The following is a 23,606-nucleotide window of genomic DNA, read 5'->3' on the forward strand; positions in this document are numbered from 1 at the left end:
TTTGGATGAAGTACAAGGTACTGTTTTATTATTACAGAGAAAAAGGAAATTGTTTTGAAAGGTTTGAATTATTTGGATAGAATGGAGTTTATGGGAGATGGCTTTCCTATAATTCGGAGCTTTCTGGATAACAAGTTTCTGGATAACAGATCCCATACCTGTACTTTTCTTCTTTGTACAGTTTCATGTGGGAGTGCAGTTGCAGTTTATACAAGAGCTAAACACATAAGGGCACATGTGTGTCTGCAAGTGTAGCTGCACTTACCCACAGTTAGTTGCAAATAACACCACTCATTAAAAAATTTATATTAAAATGCGCTACTTGCACTTCCACATACTGTAGTTGTGCTCCGTCCTTCCTTTCTTCCATTTCAAATTCAGAGATGTTTGGGGGAATGTAATAAAAGTCGCAAAGAGCAAAACAATTAGCACAAATAAGAATAAAAAGTCTCATTTCGCAATGTAATATTCTTCCTTACACTGTTGTTACATTGCAAATTTTAATTGCGCTTTGCCCACTTTTAAGAAGTGCTTGAAGGTGTCGTAATCACATTTTCATTAAGAAGTTTTATTACATTCAAGGGATACTGTCATGGGAACATTTTTTTTTTTTTTCAAAATAAATCAGTTAATAGTGCTGCTCCAGCAGAATTCTGCACTGAAATCCATTTCTCAAAAGAGCACACATCATGCAAAGGAAAGAACTATAAATTTTTCTATATATCCATAGAAATTCTCAAAAAAGCTCAATACGGTAATACAGATAAAACAAGTGACTGTGTCTGTGTGATCAGTATCCTTAAAGGGATACTGTCATGGGAAAAATTTTTTTTTCAAAATGAATCAGTCAATAGTGCTGCTCCAGCAGAATTCTGCACTGAGATCCATTTCTCAAAAGAGCAAAATCTGACATGGGGCTAGACATATTGTCAATTTCCCAGCTGCCCCAAGTCATGTGACTTGTGCTCTGCTAAACTTCAATCACTCTTTACTGCTATACTGCAAGTTGGAGTGATATCACCCCCTCTCTTTTCCCCCCAGCAGCCAAACGAAAGAACAATGGGAAGGTAATCAGATAACAGCTCCCTAACACAAGATAACAGCTGCCTGGTAGATCTAAGAACAACCCATGTCCCACTGAGACTCCTTCAGTTACATTGAGAAGGAAAAACAACAGCCTGCCAGAAAGCATTTCTCTCCTAAAGTGCAGGCACAAGTCACATGACCAGGGGCAGCTGGGAAATTGACAAAATGTTTAGCCCCATGTCAGATTTCAAAATTGAATATAAAAAAATCTGTTTGCTCTTTTGAGAAATGGATTTCAGTGCAGAAGTCTGGTGGAGCAGCACTATTAACTGATACGTTTTGAAAAAAACATGTTTTCCGACGACAGGATCCCTTTCACTGCGCACTGGCGCTAACTGTAAAATTTGCAAACCTTCTTCCACTGTCGGAAGTGGTCGCTATAAAAGTATATCCATCGACAGCACTCCAATTTTTCATTAAGACCGCCTTTATTGTTTGCAAAGCATTGCATAGCAGCATAGCAACATAGTACAACGTTTCGAGTGGCACTCCACTCTTTGTCAAGCATCAAAGCTTGACAAAGAGTGGAGTGCCACTCGAAACGTTGCACTATGTTGCTATGCTGCTATGCAATGCTTTGCAAACAATAAAGGCGGTCTTAATGAAAAATTGGAGTGCTGTCGATGGATATACTTTTATGTGATATAAAGAAGCCTTTGTGAACAGGCTTAAGGACGTGCACCCACCAAGAAAATTGGGCCTAATAAGTAAGTGCGGTTTTGATTGGAAGTGGTCGCTAAACAGTTTCCGGGTTCGCAAAAGCTATATTAAATTCATACAAAGGCAAATTTGTTTGCACAGAGGCATAACTTTTTACATTAACGACTATTTTCTCCGTTACCGACTTTTATTACATTCCCCCAATAGTTCCTATTGATGCAGGAGGAACCCTGGAGCTACAATAACCTCCGGACGAGGTGCTAGCTCCAGAGTTCCTTCAGTGTCCTGCTTCAATTGCTTCAGTTGTGCCATAAGAATATAGCATCCACACCAGGCACACACAAAATGACACAAGGTTGCCTGCAGAATATTCTGCACAACTGCGTCAGATTTGCAATGAAGCACACTGATTTTCAGTTAGATAATGGTCAGACAAGCCATTGGGAAGGCCCCACTCATGGTCCAATACGTTTACATTAACTTTTAGCATGTTGTAGACAGTCTCTGACGTGTTCCAACTGCTCTTTTGGTTATCTTTATTTTTTTGTGGATTTTGAATGATTTAGCTTTTTTCTTCAGCTATCTTGTTGCTAGGATTCACTTTACCCTAGCAACCAGGAAATGGTTAAAATGAGAGCAGTGTCAGCCTTGGGTGTCTGGGGCTCACTGTGGCTGGCACCTTTTGTCCTCCAACCGTAGTTGTCAGCGCTACCGACCCCAGGAAGTGCCGCAATTGGTGCCCGCAGTTCCCTTTAGAAGAAGCGGACCTGGGTCAGCGGGGGCCTATGAGGAACTTTTAGGACAAGGCAGGCCTATGGCAGCTGTTAAAGACAGGGCTCCTTTCCCCCATGCTCATATGAATGACATACAAGTAAGGGGCAGGTAAAGAGCATGACCCTCATAAATACATTGCCCTGTTATTACCCAGAAAGAAAGGGGCACTCACTGTGAGCAGGGTGCAAAATTTAGGTGCCATTTTGTTTTTTCACTTTAGATCCTTCCTGTTTGTAAATAAGACCTTTGCTTGTACTCAGCGACCCATCAGCAATTAGCACTGATCAGTCACTTAGGGGCAGATTTACTAAGGGTCGAATTTTGAAGTTAAAAAAACGTCGAAATTCGACCCTCGGATTGAAATACTTCGACTTCGAATATCGAAGTCGAAGGATTTTTAGCGTATTCGATTGATCGAACAATTGAATAGAAACGATTAAATAGTTCGAATTGAAGGATTTCTATACGATCAAAAAAACCTTAGAAAAGTTCTGTGGAAGGGCCTCATAGGCTAACATTGCACTTCGGTAGCTTTAATTTGGCGAAGTCTACGTTTTTTTAAAGAGACAGTACTTCAATTATCGAATGGTCGAATATTCAAATGATTTTTACTTTGAATCAAAGTAAATTCGAAGTCATAGTATCCTATTCGATGGTCGAAGTATTCAAAAAATTACTTCGAAATTCGAACTTATTTAACTTCGAAAATATGAACTGGTTTGCAAATTTCCCAACTAATAATGTTTCAAATGTTATTACTGAAACACATTTTATGATTAAATTTTCATGGAAGACTGGAAATGTATTAGTTCAGTATAGATCTCCATGTAACATACAGTGTGTTTTAGAAATGTGAATGTATTGCACAAGTAAATGGAAATATTCGTTCCTATTAATATGACATCAGTATATAAGAACTTTATACAAAAACAAGGTGATCCCTTCAAACTTAATTTAAACTCACGGCGGAGGCAGAGGTCTGACCTAAGTCAGTAATTTCGATTAATTCTATGAAAAAGAGAAAAAGAACCCCAATTGCCTCCCACTCGTACAGCAGTTCCTCAAATGTTAAACTACCTATTAAGTATTTTGTGGTTGCTGAAGGCAATCACTAACCAATAAAAATAATAATGTGCTTGATTTTAACCAAATAAAGTTACATTAAAGTGCAAGTGCAATAAAATTCATTCTATTGATTTTACTTTAACTTAAAGGTTAATAAATAAAAGGTCAAGCACTTTATAATCAATTAATTTGGAAGCAATTATGAATTTATGGTAATTGCCAACTAATAGTATTAAATCAGCACTTAAAGCACTTTACTATCTTTATTGTAATTAATTCCTTGGTCGGATTGATTGTGGGTGTAAACATAAGGTACCTGATAATACACTGTATCATAAGGCTATTAATTCGTGCGAAGTATAAATTAATTCTATCAAGTATTTATTAACCTTTAAGTTAAAGTAAAATCAATAGAATGAATTTTATTGCACTTGCACTTTAATGTAACTTTATTTGGTTAAAATCAAGCACATTGTTATTTTTATTGGTTAGTGATTGCCTTCAGCAACCACAAAATACTTAATAGGTAGATTAACATTTGAGGAACTGCTGTACGAGTGGGAGGCAATTGGGGTTCTTTTTCATTTTTTCATATATAAGAACTTTAACACTCATTTACTATAAATGTTGGTTTTCTCAGCAGTGATCCACCTCAACCCATAAAAATGCAACTGCAACGTAAATAAATACTTGCATTTTCTTTGATCTATTTATAACGGCTATACTTTCCACAAAGCATTTCAACACAGGGTATAATTTTCAGTGCAGAAAGTGAAACAAGGTTCATCACACTTTCTGTTGAGAGGAATGTTTGTTTTTTTTTCAGTTAAAGATACAGGTATGGGACCTGTTATCCAGAATGCTCGGGTCCTATGGTTTTCTGGATAAGGAGTCTTTCTGTAATATAGGTCTCCATTTTGTAAGTCTACTAAACATGTATTAAACCCAATAAAATTGTTCTGCCTCTATTAAGGATTAATGTCTATGAAGATTCTCATTTATCCACGACATTTAGAGTTTTTCTTGAAAACATTTCACCACTCATCCAAGTGACTTCTTCAATTCAACTGAAGTGGTAGGGATTTCCCCAGCCTTTAAACCCTTGATTAAGTGTTTGCATTTAAAAGCCTATGATTAAGAGTTTGTATCACGAAATGCGTAAGGCAGAGGACACAATACAACTCTTTTACTTGATTTCAACAATTTGGTGGAAGATTGCCTTTATTTGAGTAGCTGCTCCAGATTTATTCACAGTTGTCCACTCCCCATGCTGAGGGCTCAGTGAGGTGCACCTGGGCCACTTCCCTAATGTGGTGAGTAAATACTCTACGTTATGGAGACCCCTCTTCATCTTATCATAAGGTTAGTAAAGTCACACATATCCAATCACAATGGTCCCATTGAACTTCAGTAAGGTGTTGGCTGCAACTCACAGATGTGTAAAAGTGTGATCCAGTCACAATAGTACCATGATTTTCATTGAGGCGGGTGTTAATCTTTCAAGTTACATGACTGGGAGTGTGACTTGTTGTTGAAGCCGCTGGGGAAGGATGTCAAAGCTGCATTGTAGGTTGATGACTAGTGGTGTCGCAGGCCCCCTCCTCTGTTCAGGGATGGTTTCTCCACTAGGGATGGGCGAATTTTTTCGCCTTGTTTTGCCGCGGAAATGTCGCCCATAGACGAAATTTTTTGGTGTCACAACTCCATTCCAAACTGTCTGTCCTCTCTATCCAAAGATAGTAAAGTGATTGTTTTGTCTCTCCAATGTATAAATAGAATCACTCTTCACTACACTGGACAGAATAGACCACATTACTCTTCATGTGCTTTTGGTATTGAGTCTTTAGGGGGCACCAACTTCTGTCCAGGGTGTTGCTGGGTTTGAAATACACAGTAATGTGATGTTTCTTGAAAATTCTCCAACGTTTTGCTGATGTTTCGGCCACATGAGGGATGACTATGTTGCTTCGCCTGCTATGCTCCTCCCCTCTATTTCTTGGTTTAGTCTTTTTGCTTGACTTGGATTTTGTTTTGATAAAGGTCCAGTCCTGGTATCCACAAGTTTTCAGAGCCTTTTAGATGATGGTATTCTTTCTCTTTCGCGTCTTCATTAATTGCCACAGTTTCAGCCGGTGGTGTTAAGTTCGAATAATCCCAGTTTATGTTCCAGAGGGTGATGGGAATCAAACAACAAATACTGATCGGTGTGAGTGGGTTTCCTGAATACTTCAATAAATAGGTCCCCCCTCTTTGATAACCATTGCAGAGTCCAAAAATGCCAGTTTGCCACCTTTCATATGACTTGATGTTTTTGTCCACCGAATTTATGTGTTGAGTGAAATCTGAAACCTTGTGTGCTTTCATTTTAACCCAGGTGATGTCCACATATCTGAACCAATGACTTGGTGCTGTTCCCTTGAAGGTATTCAGGGCTTTCTTTTCTAATTCTTCCATGTAAAGGTTCGCTACGATTTGAGACACAGGAGAACCCATGGCACAGCCATGTTTTTGTCTAAAAGGATTTGTGCTTGAAGTATGTGGTATTAAGGTATAGATCTGGTAAGGAACAAACTTGTTCTGGGTTCAGCTTTGTTCTGCTGCTGAGGGTGGTGTCTTGTTTTAGTTGTTTCCTTACTGTTCCAGTTGCCTCGGATGTGGGTATGCACATAAATAGAGATGTAACATTATAGGACACCATAGTTTCATTGCTCTCCAGTTTTACCTCATGCACTTTGTTGACAAAGTCCATGGACTTCTGAATGTGGTGTACTGCGCTGCCAACTAAGGGAGCTAAGATGTTGGCCACATACAGTATTTCGCAATGTCGTAAGTCACCTAGATAATGCGGCTGACAATTGGCCTCAGAGGGGCATTTTTGGGAGTCCATATAGGCAAAGGCAACTGGCCTCTAAATGTCCAGTTGCCTTTGACTTAATTGTACTAGATACTGAATAAAGGATAATTATCTCTTAGTAAGGATCAAGTACAATGTACTGTTTAATTACTAAGAAGAAAAAGGAGATTCTAATAAATTTTAATTAGTTGATTAAAATGAAGTCTATGGTAGACAGCCTTTCCATAACCCAGAGCTTTCTGGATAACAGGTTTCCATATAATGTATCCCATACCTGTATGTATATATAAAGATATATATACATATATCTTGTTTATACAGTGTCATAAATGTACCCTGCACTTCTCAATGCCATAATGCCTAAAGAGGAATAGTAACCAACTGAGATAGAATGATCACTTCCCAAAGCTGCCATTCTGATGAATGAACTAGAAAATATATTCTTAGAATACACAAGAGCCTGCATTACCTAGAAAGTAGATCCTTATAAAAAGTGATACATCTCGCCATTATTTTAGTTTATGTTAGAGAAGGTGCAAATCCTCACGGGATAAGAAAATAAATAGCAGGAGAAAGTGAATTCATTATGTGAATACTATACAGTCCTCTGATCTGAAAGAAGTACTCATTCTTAAAAGCAACATTTTTAAAACGTAACATCAGTGCAATGACTTCTGAAGCTGTAATTTATATATATTATTTTTCCCATATCTCTCCCCAGCTGCCATGTTTGCATTATCTATTTTGGGTTAAATTTCTACCTCCTTTCTCCAAATCTAAATCCAGGGCCAGATTTTTCTTTTGGGCACCCAGAGGCCGGCATCATCCACTGTTCACCCTGCTCCCCTAGGATTGTGCACACAGGGGACAAGATGTGCAGAAATCTCCTAGACCTCAGTGACCCAACTTTAGGTGCAGCTGGGTGGCATACCACCCCTTAATTTGTGCTGACCTAGGCCAAACATAGCTGTTTGGAAGCCAATGAAACTATAGCTTGACTGTGTCCCTCAGAAATTACTAGGAGAAGGCAAACTGTAGGACAAGGCTGACTGACGGTGATGGACAATGGTTAATTGCTTGGATCCGACATGTGTAATACAATATATATTTCTTATTACGCCATGGAAAATGCCAAGAAGATTATGACAATGACCTACAAAAAGACACCAATCCAGCATTAAACAGAGAAGGTGATATGTCTACTGCGGAACTTTCAACAACTGAAGTAACTTAGTGTACCAGATCATTCACAGACAGGCTCAACAAATTTTATAATAATTGTTAGGGCGACATAGGATTCGAAGAGGGATAAACACCATTCAAAAATGCTTGACTTTCCTCACCATGAGATCAGATAAGATTTTATTCAGGGCCAATAAATTAACAATGGGGTGGGGTGTTTTGTCCAAGGTGCTCCAGGACAAAGGCATCACATTAGATCTTTCATCCCCTTGAAATGGTAAACCTCTCAGGTGAATCATCTGCAAGAGCTCAACATACAGAATTAAATTATTTAACTTTTAATTGAAGAGAAATTTTCTAAGGGATCTATTTAATGAAAAGGTATTTTTAGTGGACATTTATTTTCTTATGATGTCCCATGTAGGGTGGATTGTGAACGTCTGCTTGTTTGTTTTCCAGTAAGGTGAACAGAATGAGATGTCTAGTGTGATTACCTGGTATAGCAAAAACAGAAGAATCCACAAATGGATTCCAGATTCTTGGCATTTTTCTTTCTCTACATACTCCTCCTCTTTCGCCCATCACTGCTAAGCACAGCGTGCTAGTGAAAATGAACACTTAACATCATTACAGGAATAGATAGAACAACAATACATCCCTTTACACCTTAAAAAACAAGTTGCGACTAATTGTACTAGGAGGCACATTGCTGTGGTTTTAAAAACTCCACACTAAACCTCAAGCTTTATTAAAATCTTTGAAGTGACCTCACAGTCTTCAACTTGGACATCTGTGGATGACTTTGAATTAGCCCATTATCCTCATTTTGTATCTAGAGATAGGCCTTCATGCCTATGATTACGTTTCTCTAGATATGAAACGTGTTAGGACGAGGTTGTTTTAATTCATGGAATAAAATCGAGTTTTACCTACATCGTGTGCATCAGGAGTGCATGCTCATTTCTTCAGTTGTCTGCATTGTCATAATACTCTTGGTCAGTTCCATCAGGGTTCTAGCCTTGATGCATCTTGAAGCAAAACACATTTCTAGTCGACTCTAGGCCATTTCACCGAGTGGTAATCATGGTGCCTTTGAGTAATTTGATAGGATTCAGTGTGATATGTTGAGGGTAACTTGCCACCAGGTCTCAAACTCTTGACAAAGACCCAATCACCAACATTTATTATTGTCTTTTTTTCATACAATGACCACCATAATCAGCATACCCATTGATCCTCTCCTTTGTGCAGAATACTAGTCTGAGGCAACTAAGAAGTTATTTTCCTGTGGGCAAAGCCTAGGTACGTATGATGGAGCAAGGTTACATCTGGGTGAAATTATTATTGCTGTGTTAAGTACTCTGAGAGTAGGATTGTCACAACTTCTTGGAGCAGCTGCAGCAGGGCCCACCATTGAGATCTCTAGCCCTGATTATATCTTGTTTCAAATCTCCTCTATCTCTGTCTTTGCCTCTTTACTACAGCTTTGAGAAACTGCAACCGGAAGTCCAAAATTCAGGAGTAAACACATATATTTTGCTTTCTTTCTAATATCTATTGCTCTCGTTTCTTTGTTTCATTAGGGTCACGTTATCAACGCTGGGCAAAATTACTGTAATTCAGTCACCCATAGCATCCAATTAGCTTTGACCAAGTCAACTGCTAATGAGAACAACTATACTACTGGTTGCAATGGGTTACTTCACTGGTGCAAATTTTCTAGCAGCTGAGGTGGCTCAGGCACATTAAAAGGAAGGACAACAACTGTACTCTGAAGAAAGCTTTCCATACCTGATCAGAAGGCTACAGCTCAGTGGGACATCCCAGAAAGATGTGGTTAGATGACACTGAGGTGGACCTGCAGGTGATCTAAGTGCAGAACTGGAGAAGACTGTTGGACCTGGGTAGTGGACAAGGACAATATTTATAAGGACAAGGGCTTTAGTGTCAGGAGGAGAGAAAAGAGTATGTCAATGTCTAGTAGGGAATACATTGGAAAATGATGCTTATTGCCATTGGTATTAAATGCAATAAACTTATTTCAATTATCCATCCATCTGCTGGTATCATTATATTAAGTTGGAAACATCTTTCATTTAAGATTGTACCAAAAAATATAATTTGAAAGTACTGGGCTGGTTTCAAACCAATAACAATACCCATTAATATGAATACACAGTATATAATACTTTCTCTTACATTCAGAGCCTATGCCTATACTCATTTTTAGCTAATATCTGTGTTTCCTGTAGGTTTATTTCATCCCTATTAGAGAAAGTGTTGCAACCTCTGCACCGTTTCCTGTTTCTCTAACAAAAAAACTCATTTTCAGAAGCAGTAAATAAATACAGTTATTGCACCAAACCAACTGCTAAGAAACTAGGATTCAGAATTTGGAGGATGTCTAGGTCCTTCGATATTATTTGAGGAACTGCAACACCAAAATAATGCAATTGTATATAGGTATGGGACCCATCATCCACAAACCCATTATCCAGAAAGTAGGGATGCACCGAATCCACTATTTTGGATTCGGCCAAACCCCCGAATCCTTGGCGAAGGATTCGGCCGAATACCGAACTGAACCCTAATTTGCATATGTAAATTAGGGGTGGGAAGGGGAAAACATTTTTTACTTCCTTGTTTTGTGACAAAAAGTCATGCGATTTCCCTCCCTGCCCCTAATTTGCATATGTAAATTAGTGTTCGGGTTCGGTTCGGCCGGGCAGAAGGATTCGGCTGAATCCAAATCCTGCTGAAAAAGGCCGAATCCCGAACTGAATCCTGGATTCGGTGCATACCTACCAGAAAGCTTCGAATAGACTTCATTTTATACGAATAATCCAGATTTTTAAAAATAATTTCCTTTTTCTCTATAATATCTGTAGAAATAAATCAAATCAACTAGACTTGCTGTGTTTATCTTGAAGACGTTTCGCCAGTCACCCAACTGTCTTTGTCAATTCTGAATCTCAATACTGACGAAAAGGGTAATTTATGGGAAAGTTAGCACTTTGATAAATTTGAGCAGTAACGATCATTGCTGGGACAATTCGCCTGGCGAAACAACTTCTCTAGCGCTAAACTTTTTTGCAAGTGAATCGTCCGCTTCGCCCTTTTAGAAAATTGTCGATGCTGCTGTAAAATATACATTTTGGCTAGAAAAGCTCACTTCACCCTTTAGTAAATTTGCCCCAAGGTATGAAAATCCCAATTACAGAAATATCTGTTATCTGGAAAAACCCAGGTTCTGGCATTATGGATAACAGGTCCCATAGCTGTATTAAATAAAAATATATTTAATTATTTGTGACTAATCCAAAATCCTTTTTGGTTATTAATCCAAAGCAACAGAAGTAACACAGTCCACTTGGTTGGAGAGACAAAACCCAGACTGGTACCAGTGTCCTGGGAGCCCGTGGGCATCAGTCTACACATATTCCATTTCTCTTTGTGCTTTTTTTAGTCTGTGCTCTTAGTTTTTCTTGGTATTTCAGGCACCAGTACATTGACTTGTATACAATATGTCAGTTGCTAACCACTAACAAAAACAAGCAATGCTAACCTATCATCCCCCACCTTGTTTATAGCCTGAGATACATGTGTGAGACCCCACCCTGCCCATAGCTACAGTGACTGTTGTGTTGCTCGAGAGTGTTGATGAGACAAGGAAGCTGAATGGATGTTTATACTACGGGTGCTCTTTCCACACCTTTCACTTATTCATTTTTACCCAGTGCTTTGCTTAAATGTTTACATTTCTATGTAAATGCTATGTATGTGCATATGGTTCTTGTGCACAGGGATAGGCTATTGGGGATTCTATGAAAAACCAAAACCATACACAATAAAGTTCAGCTGAGTGTGAGCCAAGGTTTTACTGCGGTTTCTGTTGTAGAAGGCCACCTATTTTGCCCCGATCGTCCAGGTGTTATGGTGGCTGGGACAAAAATGGGGTCTCAATAAAAAAAAAAAAAACCAATTGCAGTTTGTCTCAGAATATCACTCTCTACATCATACTGAAAGTTAAAGGGATTATTTTATGATTTTTATGATATAGTTTTTATTTCTGAATTACACTGTTTACACTGCAAATAATTCACTCTACAATATAAAATGTCATTCCTGAACCAGCAAGTTTATTTTTTAGTTTTAATATTGGTGTGTAGGTGCATCTTAGGTCATTGTGCCTGGTCATGTGCTTTCAGAAAGAGCCAGCACTTTAGGATGGAACTGCTTTCTGGCAGGCTGTTGTTTCTCCTACACAATGTAACTGAATGTGCTGCAGTTGGACCTGGATTTTACTATTAAAGGGATCCTGTCATCAGAAAACATGTTTTTTTTCAAAACGCATCAGTTAATAGTGCTACTCCAGCAGAATCCTGCACTGAAATCCATTTCTCAAAAGAGCAAACAGATTTTTTTATATTCAATTTTGAAATCTGACATGGGGCTAGACATATTGTCAATTTCCCCACTGCCCCTGGTCATGTGACTTGTGCCTGCACTTTAGGAGAGAAATGTTTTCTGGCAGGCTGCTGTTTTTCCTTCTCAATGTAACTGAATGTGTCTCAATGGGACATGGGTTTTTACTATTGAGTGTTGTTCTTAGATCTACCAGGCAGCTGTTATCTTGTGTTAGGGAGCTGTTATCTGGTTACCTTCCCTTTGTTCTTTTGTTTGGCTTCTGGGGGGGAGGGAGGGGGGTGATATCACTCCAACTTGCAGTACAGCAGTAAAGAGTGATTGAAGTTTATCAGAGCACAAGTCACATGACTGGGGACAGCTGGTGGCAAGGTGGGGGGGGGGCAGGTCTCCTTCTTTTACACAAGCATTGTGGGTCATCTGAGATTTTATGGATATCATAGATTGGTGTATTTGTTAGGGATGCACCAAATCCAGGATTCGGCCAGGATTCTGCCTTTTTCAGCAGGATTCGGATTCGGCTGAATCCTTCTGTCAGGCCAAACGGAATCAGAATCCTAATTTGCATATGCAATTCGGTTCAGTATTCGGCCGAATCCTTTGTGAAGGATTCAGGGGTTCGACCGAATCCAAAATAGTGGATTTGGTGCATCCCTAGTATTTGTGCTTTTAAACAGACCATGTACAGCCCAGGTGACTATTGGGCTTTTTTGCAAGGCTGCCACATGAATGTAGAAGGATTGTTTGTGTGCCTTGGAGATGAAGGGGATATTATAACCTCTTAATTACCCAAAAGATAATTGACTTTAGAGCAGTAAAATTTTATCAATAGAAAGCATATAAGACTTAACAGGGGTAAGAAACAATGAAAAATAGATGATTATAGCAGGGAAAAGCAGCTAAATATAAATAAGTGAAAACCATCAGATTTATTCAGCAAACAGCATCGTAGAACAAATATTTTCTGGACGGGAGATTTACCCTTTGAATATCGAGACTGGCATTCCAGTACCTGAATTCTTTTTTCAATTTTCTGTTAATAAATTATTGAGGCTCAGCAGCATTAAGTACTGACAAATGCCAACACACAACCTGCTTTCAGCCACAACGCTGTCTGGTTTGTTGGCCATATTTTGGCTACTTCAGAAGGGCGGCAGGATCTTTTAGCAACAGGAAAGGTTCTAGCGTTGGACACCTCCTCCAACCACAAAGCCCCCTTCGGGCCCTAGCCACAACCTTATTTCTTCACAGCGGTAAAGTCTATATGGAGGGGGTGGGTCTGGGCTAGGGCCCACTGGGATTTTTCCCTGGACAGCGTTCTACTGGGGAGCCCGGGGCCCCCCACCCCAGACGTAAAGCCCCTTCGGTCCCACCGCCCAAGCTGTAAACCCCCTCCGTGCCTACCTTCTTCCTCTTGCAGCCAAGCCAGAGGTCTAGACCGGAGCCCACCGGGTTTTTTCCCGGTGTCCCACCAGCCCCGTCTGTCCCTACTTCTAGTTTAAAAATAGCACTTATCAACTAGCCTCATATACAAAGTGATGCTTCATGTTTGAGGCACTTTGCACCCTGCTCCACAAGTTGCATTTGCAGTGGGCACAAGCCATAGGAAAGTCCTGTACTTACTACTTGCCTGTAGCTGCCCTCTGCATCTTGCAACCTGCACTGAAACTCCATGGGGGAAATGTTCATTGACTGGGTGCAATTAAGTGCTCTTTAGAGTTTCAGCACTTCCATTCATGGGATTCCTAAATAAAGCCTAAGACATTCTAAAATACAAACACCTTTACAGTCCAATTAATAAGGATAGATGACCACTTTGTGCTTTTTCATCAAGGTGTATAATATTCCACAAACAGTAAATAACAACATCCATTTCTGTAGAACAAAGAAATACAACTGTAATTATAATCTTCTCATTTTCTTTTGAACGTGTGGCCGTGTTATAATGATATAATGACTGTGATAGCTCTCTGTCAGTCCCTTCTCTCGGCTGCCGCTCCCACAGCTCAGAATTAAGTAAAGTCATTGCTGAAAGATTCAGAAAGAGGGGGGAGAGGCTCCTCTGGTTATTCTAAGAACATTTAGTACAAGTCATGGTGCGTTATTAAGGATTGGATAAATGGGATGCTCTGTAATGCTCATATTCCCTTCATCTAAAAACAAAGTAGGTTGTTGTATTTCTCCAAATGGAAGTAGCTGGGGATCTCAGCTTTACAGTGTAGCCTGTTTATCCACTTTGTAATTACTTACCAAGGCAAGTAAATATTGTTATAATGCTCTACGAGGCTGTAAGTGTCCCACAGAAATCTCCTTAAGCTCTGCCAACAGTTCTGCAAACAGCCGCGCTACTCAGTCCAGCACAAACCCAAAGGAGGAACATGTCTCTGGATCTACACAATTGGAAATTTGCCGTACAGCTATGGAAGCCATTATCCAGAAAACTCTGAATTACAGGAAGGCCATCTCCCATAGACTCTATTTTATCCAAATAATCCAAATTTTTAAAAAATGATTTCCTTTTTCTCTGTAATAATAAAACAGTAGCTTATACTGGATCCCAACTAAGATATAATTAATCCTTATTGGAAGCAAAACCAGCCTATTGGGTTTATTTAATGTTTAAATGATTTTTAGTTGACTTAAGGTATGAAGATCCAAATTAAAGAAAGATCCGCAATCCAGAAAACCTCAGGCCCTGAGCTTTCTGGATAACAGATCCCATACCTGGAATGGAACAGAGTGCCAGGAGTAGCCCCATCATGGAAGAGGCAAAGTCAGGTTTATTACATGTCCCTCCATTGAAAAGGATAGAAGGTTGTATTGACACAGCCTTGGATAGAGGCCCTTTTTTAAAACAATGGCTGGGACTGGGACAAGTACAGGCTGATGGAGCAGATTTAGAAGGGTTGTTCACCTTTATATCAACTTTCAGGATGATGTAGAGGATGATATTCGGAGACAATTTTCAATTTGTTTTGATTTTTTAATATTTGTGGGTTTGAGCTATTAAGCTTTTTATTCAGCAGCTCTCCAGTTTGCAATTTCAGCAATCTGGTTGCTGGGTCCAAATTACCCTAACACCAACCATGCACTGATTTGAATAAGAGACTGGGATATGAATAGAAGAGGCCTGAATATAAAGATGAGCAATAAAAAGTAGCAATAACAATACATTTGTAGCCTTACAGAACATTTGTTTTTCTGATGGGGTCAGCGACCTCTATCTGAAAACAGGAAAGAGTCAGAGGAAGATGGCAAATAATTCAAAAACTATGAAAGAGAAAAAACGAAGGCCAACTGCGCCATTATTTAACATACTTAAAGTTAAAGGGGACCACCCCTTTAATGGAAGCATCTAACTCTCCCATCCTCCCCATTTTTTCCCAACGAAATAAATGGTATAGAATGGGCCTGTTAGGCACAACAATTCTTTGTATGAGCATGTAAAAACTGCTAATATCAGGAAAACTAGGAAAAATGTTTATGTCAATTGAAAAAGTCTTTAATATCTTGTTTTCATGATTTTGTTTCATCAAGAAAACTTGAATAAACAAATTTTAATGAACACACCCCTAGGTTTATAAATAGGACCCTTCGATATGTTCTGGCAGTCAAAAGAATAAACAAATTTGAACACGTTACACTATATGGTTGCTGCTCTGGTATCTGGCCTTTAGCAATGTGCATAGTAATAATAAGATGGGGTTGGAGTATAGACAGGTATGGGACCTGTTATCCGGAATGCATGGGACCAAGGGTTTTCTGGATAATGGATCTTTCCATAATTTGGATCTACATACCTAAAGTCTATTGGAAAATTATGTAAACATTAAAGGGATTCTGTCATGATTTTTATGGTATAGTTTTTATTTCGAAATTACACTGTTTACACAGCAAATAATTCACTGTACAATATAAAATTGAATTCCTGGACCAGCAAGTGTATTTTTTTAGTTGTAATATTAGTGTGTACAGTAGGTGCATCTCAGGTCATTTTGCCTGGTCATGTGCTTTCAGAAAGAGCCAGCACTTTAGGATGGAACTGCTTCCTGGCAGGCTGTTGTTTCTCCTACTCAATGTAACTGAATGTGTCGCAGTGGGACCTGGATTTTACTATTGAGTGCTATTCTTAAATCTACCAGGGAGCTGTTGTGTCAGGGAGCTGCTATCTGGTTACCTTCCCATTGTTCTGTTGTTAGGCTGTTGTGGGGGGGGGGAGTGACATCGCATCAGTATTAAGCTCCCCATAGACGCAACGATTCTTCTTGCCGAACAACCGATTTAAGGGAAGCCCGACCAATCCTTCGAAATTATCGTGCGGTTAGTGGGATTCGAACGATCGTACATCTTACGATTTTTCTGCCGACATCTGTCAGGAAATTGATTGGCCAGGTCAAAAAATCTTTGTCGGTCCCAGTGCAATCTATCTATGCAGGGCCAAGCAGGCAGCTCCCCTCTGTTTTCCTGGCAAATTGGTCTTTTTAATTGATGGTAAATTCCTACGATCGTACGATCGTTCTGAGAAGATCGTGGTCTCAAGATCAAGATCTGATCTTTTAAAAATCTCAACATCTATGGCCAGCTTAACTCAGCAGTAAAGAGCGATTGAAGTTTATCAGAGCAAAAGTCACATGACTGATGGCAGCTTGGAAGCTGACAATATGTCTAGCCCCAAGTCAGATTTCAAAATGTAAAAAAAATCTGTTTGCTCTTTTGAGAAATTAATTTCACAGCAGAATTCTGCTGGAGCAGCACTTTTAACTGATGCGTTTAAAAAAAAAAAAAAAAGTTTTTCCATGACAGTATTCCTTTAAATAAACCCAACAGACTGGTTTTGCTTCCAATAATGATTAACTCTTTTGGATCCAGTACAAGATACTGTTTTATTATTACAGAGAAAAATTAACTAATTTTTTAAAAATCGGGATTATTTGGATAAAATGGAGTTTATGGGAGATGGCCTTTCCGTAATTCTGAGCTTTCTGGATAACAGTTTTCTGGATAACGGATCCCACACCTGTATTCCAACTATTTTTCGATTTTCCTTGGAAAATAAAGGAGTGCTGGGGTTGTGCAGACAATGCAGAGCGATTAGGGGCACGTTACGTGGCTGTTTACAGAGCAAAGCAAAGCAGATGTGACACTATTTACTATAACCTTCCTGTGAGGGGAGGTCTGTGTCGGCTGCTGTTTGCACATTATTTTTAGCTGGAGGGAATTTGCGTTAAAAAAATAAACAGCTATTAGATAACATGTTAAAGGTTCCTGTGTGTCAGTGGCATGATCCATTTTTTCCATTACAACAAGTCAGCTGGGAACTTAAAGAGCTTTCGTACCTTGAGTTATTTTTACATTTAGATAGATAAGAGCTGATATATTGGATTTTCCTCCCTGGATTCTTTTGAAGATGTTACTGTAACCTACACTGCTATTGCCACTCTGTTGAGCCACCTACCTCTCATAGCTCTCCTGAAGTGGTGGGCGAATAAATTTGCCTGGCGCGAATTAAGGCTGAATTTCCATGTTTCGCAACACATTTGTGAAACTCCAGCAAAAATTCACCCGCGTCAAAAATTTTGAACGCGAATTCGAAAAGTCGCTCCAGTCATAACCGCAGTGCGTTAAAACCATTCGGATGCCCAATTACTTTAATGCCGGGGTCAAAATTGATACAATCGACTTTTTGGATGCACGTCCAAAATTGACTCTGGCATCAATTTTCGGGTTTCACAAATTTTTCAGCGAATCGAAACAGGAGAAATTCGCCCATCACTACTCTTCTCTTGTGTGCCTGGGACTTGGGGTTCGGGCAACTCGAAAATAAATATAAATCTATTTGTTTGACCTCCAGCATGGATCCACGCAGCTTAGTTCCCATCAAGGTACTTTATTATTATTTTTATTATTATTACAGAGAATAAGCAAATCCATTCAAAAATGAAAAAGGATTTTTAGGAGGATACTTTGGGAAATGGCATTGGCATATTTCAGATCTTTCTTTCTTTTTTTTAACTCTTGAAATAGTAAAATAAATGTAAAACCACTAAAAACCATGTCCGAAAAACTGTGATTTTTTTTAATGTAATGATAATATTAAATTTGATGTTTCTGTTCTGCCTGGACAATTCCAACTGATTTCTACCTCCAGGCAATGTTCTAATTCTCGGCTGTGAGCGGAAAAAAAGAATTACTGTGCTCAATTTTTAAAAACTGTGAGCTCAAGTTAGAATTAATTAAAAAAATTGTATTTTCAATTAAAGATTTTTTTGTGTGCACCGCAATTTGCTGTGTGCTGGGGCCTTAAAATGTGCATGTGCATGCACAAGTACACACTATAGAGGAAACATTGCCTCACCTATACCATGGATCCTTCCTCAGGTACACTCGGCTTATAAACTAAACATTGAAAGTCTCTGCCCAAAGAATACAATAAAAGGTCTCGCTATAACTAAACAATTCACTATGATCTCTGTACTGACAAGTACCGTATATACCCGAGTATAAGCCGAGTTTTTCAGCATCCAAAATGTGCTGAAAAAGTCTACCTCGGCTTATACTCGGGTCAGCGGTACCCGACCCAAGTAGCTGAGATTGCAGTCACTTTTAATCATTCCTATACCAACAGTTCACTTGGGGAGAGACTGCAATATCCCACAATGCCCTCTGTTGGTTATATGAAAGAATAACAGTGCGCCCTCTGTTGGTTATATGAAAGAATAACAGTGACTGCAATATCACACAGCGCCATCTGTTGGTTATATGAAAGAATAACAGTGACTGCAATATCACACAGCACCCTCTGTTGGTTATACGAAAGATTAACAGTGATGGCAATATCAAACAGCACCCTCTGCAGCAGGCATAGATCCCAGGCTAAATTCCATATTCCCATCTGTTAATTTTTTGCAAAACTGTGGCAAAAATTTGTAGTGATAAAAATTCACTGTGACAAAAAAGTTGCCGAGACAAAAAAGTCAATGCAAGAAAAAAATGCCCATTGATTTTGGAATCGAATTGGACACCGGCACGCCAGAAATGGATGCGGATCCCTCCCAGATCTACTCGCTCTACACCAGTCCCGGGGCCAAAAAAGGTTGGGGACCGCTGCTTTAATGCATTTGGACAAAAAGTCGCCAAGATGAAAAAGTCGCTGAGACAAAAAAAATCACTGCAAGCAAAAAATGCATTTTGAGTGAGAAATAACTTTAGGAAAAACATCCATTCACTTTAATGCATTTGGACAAAAAGTTGCCAAGACAAAAAAGTCACAGAGATAAAAACAAAGTCGCCACGACAAAAAAGTTGCCGAGACAAAAAAGTCACTGCAAGAAAAAAATGCCCAATGATTTTAATGCATTTTGATTGAGAAATAACTTGAGAAAAAAATTGGACAAAAAGTTCAATTTCACACCATGTGTTGTCAGTAAGTGCACAATAAGGGTAAGGGCACACCTGGCGATTCAGACAGAAGAGGCGATTAGTCACCAGGCGACTAAATCTCCTCGAATCGCCAGGTGTGCCCTTACCCTAAGGGGCAGATTTATCAAGGGTCTAATTTCGAGGTGATGAGAGTTTTTTTACACTCCTATCACCTCGAAATTCTAATAAAAAAAATTTCATTTTTTTTAACTTCGGTTGAATAGGCTGTATTCAATCGTTTGATTCGAATTCAGATCATACTTGATCGAATTCGAATCGAAGAATTTTCCCTTCCATTTTTCAAAGTCCACCAAATGACTCCAAATAGGTTGTAGGAAGTCCCCCATAGGCTAAAACAGCAATTCGGCGGGTCTTAGATGTGCGAGTAGTCGAATTTTTAAAGGGACAGTACATGATATATTTCAATATTCAAATTTTTTAATTTTTTTCAAATTTGATTAGACTTTGGACTATTCCCTAGTCAACGACATTTCGACATTCGAAATCAAAAATTTAAATTTTCACTTCGACCCTTGATAAATCTGCCCCAAGTGTTGTACTTTAACGGCAGCTTTAGAAACAACAACATCCGGCGCTGAAAGGGTTAAGGCACCTCTAATTAATTACAGTACACTGATGCCTATCAATCAGTTATGGCAGGAGCTGGCGGGTGTAGCTCAACCCACATAATAGATTAGTAAACATTATGCTGGCTGCTTACTCATGCATCAATCATTCCAAGGCCAAGTTCTTAAAAATACTTCAACCAATACTAATATGTCGCCTTTCTATGAATATTGATAATAGGCTTCTGCAGAACAAACAAAACTCTGCACCTCCCCCCCCCTCCCGAATAAATTGTGTCGTGTTGCGTGGGATATAGAACATGTAACTAAATGAAGAATGACACCTTATTCCAAGGCTGCATTACATGATGAAGCTTGAGCCTATACTTGAGTCTAACAATTGGAGTTGATACTGGAAGAACAGTCTATTGTTTTGATAGCAATGTGTCTATGTTTCATTTTCATTTTACATGCGGTCCCACCTCTTTGGTGCTGCTTTGAAGCAGGAGAAGACATTTCATCAGATTCTCCTTTCGCATAATGAAATGCTCCTTACCTGTAAGCCTGAGACACCGGCTTCATTGGAAGCGACAAGGGGTATTAAAGCACAAGGAAAGTTAAACTAAAGAAGTAGTTTGAAATGTTGTACATTATGTTTTGGGCTTCTGTACCAGCCCAAGTCAACCACAGCCCCTTAGCAGTAAAGATCTGTGTCTCCAAAGATGCCCCAGTAGCTCCCCATCTTCTTTTCTGCTGATTCACTGCACATGTTCTGTGCTGCTGTCACTTACTGAGTTTAGGGACCCACTCACAATATACAGTACACATAGAATAGAAATGTCACAATATAAGGCTGATTAGTAATTAATACAGATAATTACTACACGGCAGCACAGAAACCAGTGCAATTAGCATCAGAATTTAATAATCAGCCCTGTAGCATCAGCTTATATTGCAGACCAACCTCATTTTCCACTTGATAATTATTGACGACCCCTAAGCTTAGCTGCTCAACAGCTGCTCAGAGCCCACTGAGCATGTGAGTGTCACAGACACTTTCCAAGATGGTGACCCCCTGTGACAAGTTTGAAGTCCTGGATCATTGCTGCTATTGACAAGCTGAAACTTAAAGCTGGTGCAATCAGTTCAGTATATAAAACATGGCAATTATACACCTATTCATTTTTATGGTATAGTTCTCCTTTAAAGATATGAAGCTTAGTTATTCTTCTTCTTCAAAATTGCTGGGGTAGGGAGTTATCAACTACAAGCATGGAAAACCCCCAACTTCTATTTCTGATCTATAACTCTCAGCATTAAAAGCCAAATAACAAAAAGGTCCCAGATATTATATTATAACATTACAAGCAATTTTACCCAATGGTTTTTCAAATTATTGCATACTAAAAGCAGTGCTTTTTTTTTATTATTCCTTTCTGTCCTCTGGTTCTGTGTCTAGAAGTAATGTAACGGGAGTCAGGTCTCCAGCAGGACTGTTCATCTACTGGTTACTGCTACACTGTTTCAGGAGTCACAACCAGCAGTGCAGAGAAGAATATAAACAGCCAGATAGATACTGTTTTCAACAGAAATTCTATTTATAATAACTCTGAAACCTTTAGGTTGTATCATGATGCAGAAAGAGACAATTGTTTTACACACTGGCTATAAGAACATTATGTGGTGACACAATAGTGTTATAGGAATGAAGTACGTACCATACATAACCATTACCTTTTCCAGTGCATTCACTGTATATGGAGAGTTCTGTGCACTATAAGAATCGGCCATTAGATGGAGCTAGTGTTCCTTTAATCACAGATGTGGTTCAAAAAGCCTAAAATTATGCCAAAACCAGCTTTGATCGAAAAGGGTATCATGTACTATACATTCAGGAGCATGGCAGCCCTATTCTAATAAGTCACCTGGTGTTTGTCAGTAATGGACAAATATACAGGCAGAAGGAGAACGCTCATCAGAAACAAATCCCACTAGAATGGTTAAATACAGCTATTGGAAGACAGCTGCCGTACGAGTATGTGTCTCTGTATCATTGGCTTGGATTTTATCTAGTGGGAACTGCAGGTCTGAGTTCTGTAATATAAGGAATGCAGAAAAAGTCCTGACTTCATTTGTACGTTTGGTAACAGACATGTATTTATTCTAGGGTTACCACCCGTTTGGTTTTGTCAAGACAGTGTGCACGGTTATCCAAATAAGGAAAACTGGACAGAATCCCCCTTGATTGACGCACCATCGCCCCGCCCCATGATGTCACCAACCTACCCCATGATGTCACCAACCCACCCCATTACAGCTCCAGTGATGTCACCATCACGGATCATGAGCCACAGAAAGGTGGCAACCCTAATTTATTCCATCATGCATCTAAGCCAGGGCCGCCATCAGAAATAATGGGGCCCCATACAACAACATTTTCTGGGCCCCTGGTCCCGACCCAAAGCCCCATCCCAGATCCCGCCCACACCACAGTAAAAAGGCCACATTCATCAGAGCTAAAACAGTAACTTTTACAAAAAAAAACATTGGTGGTCAGGTGTTTAAACAAAAAAATAAATAAAAGACTATTGGTGTTCAGTAGAACTGATTCTTCTCTTCTTAAGTAAATAATCAGGAGTGTGTTGAGATGTCCTGGGCTGGGCCTTGGTTAGGGTTTCCCCCCGGCCAGTATTTTACCAGCCTAGCCATACCTTAAGTCTGCTAGAAAATCATGTAAACATTAAAGAAACTTTGCTTCCAATAAGGATTAATTATATCTTACTTGGGATCAAGTACAAGATACTGTTTTATTATTACAGAGAAAAAGGAAATCATTTTTAAACACTTTGATTATTTGGATAAAATGGAAGTCTATGAGAGACGGCCTTTCCTTAATTCAGGGCCTTCTGAATAATGGGTTTCCAGATAACAGACCCCATACCTGAAGTACTGAGTCTGTACTGCAAACAAATCAGGTCTTATAAAGACAAACATATGCTAGTAGTTCAGGTCTGAGAGTTAACTTTGCAGTGGTTCTTGAAAATATGTCAGCACCCCTTTAAGATAGATCTCAGTCCCAGAAAGGTTTCATTTGCTGTAAAGTTTCCGTCAAACTTGTGCTTCATCTCCTGTAATTTCAGGGAGCACAGCACTTACATGCATGGTATTGGGGTACACGCAAATTTGACCTTTTCTGTGCCCTGGGGCAAATAAATACCATGGATGTTAGTTACAGCAGTTACACAGTGTAATGATATGTTATTTGCACTTTCATCAGTTCCTTCTGGACAAAGTAGACCCTTTCATGTTTCGGGCCCCAGGAAATGCCTTGCTCCATTGCCCTAAAACAACCTCTGTGTCTGTCTCATATGATAACTATTAGGGATGCAACGAATCCAGGATTCAGTTTGGGATTTGGCTAGGATTCGGCCTTTTTCAGCAGGATTTCGGATTCAGCCAGGCAGAAGGATTCGAGTAAGTTTCAGCCAAATACCGAACTGAATCCAAATCCTAATTTGCAAATTCAAATTAGGAGTGGGGAGGGAAATGCGCGGCTTTTTGTCACAAAACAAGGA

Source organism: Xenopus laevis, chromosome 7L (assembly GCF_017654675.1).
Source record: "Xenopus laevis strain J_2021 chromosome 7L, Xenopus_laevis_v10.1, whole genome shotgun sequence".
NCBI classification, from domain to species: domain Eukaryota; kingdom Metazoa; phylum Chordata; class Amphibia; order Anura; family Pipidae; genus Xenopus; species Xenopus laevis.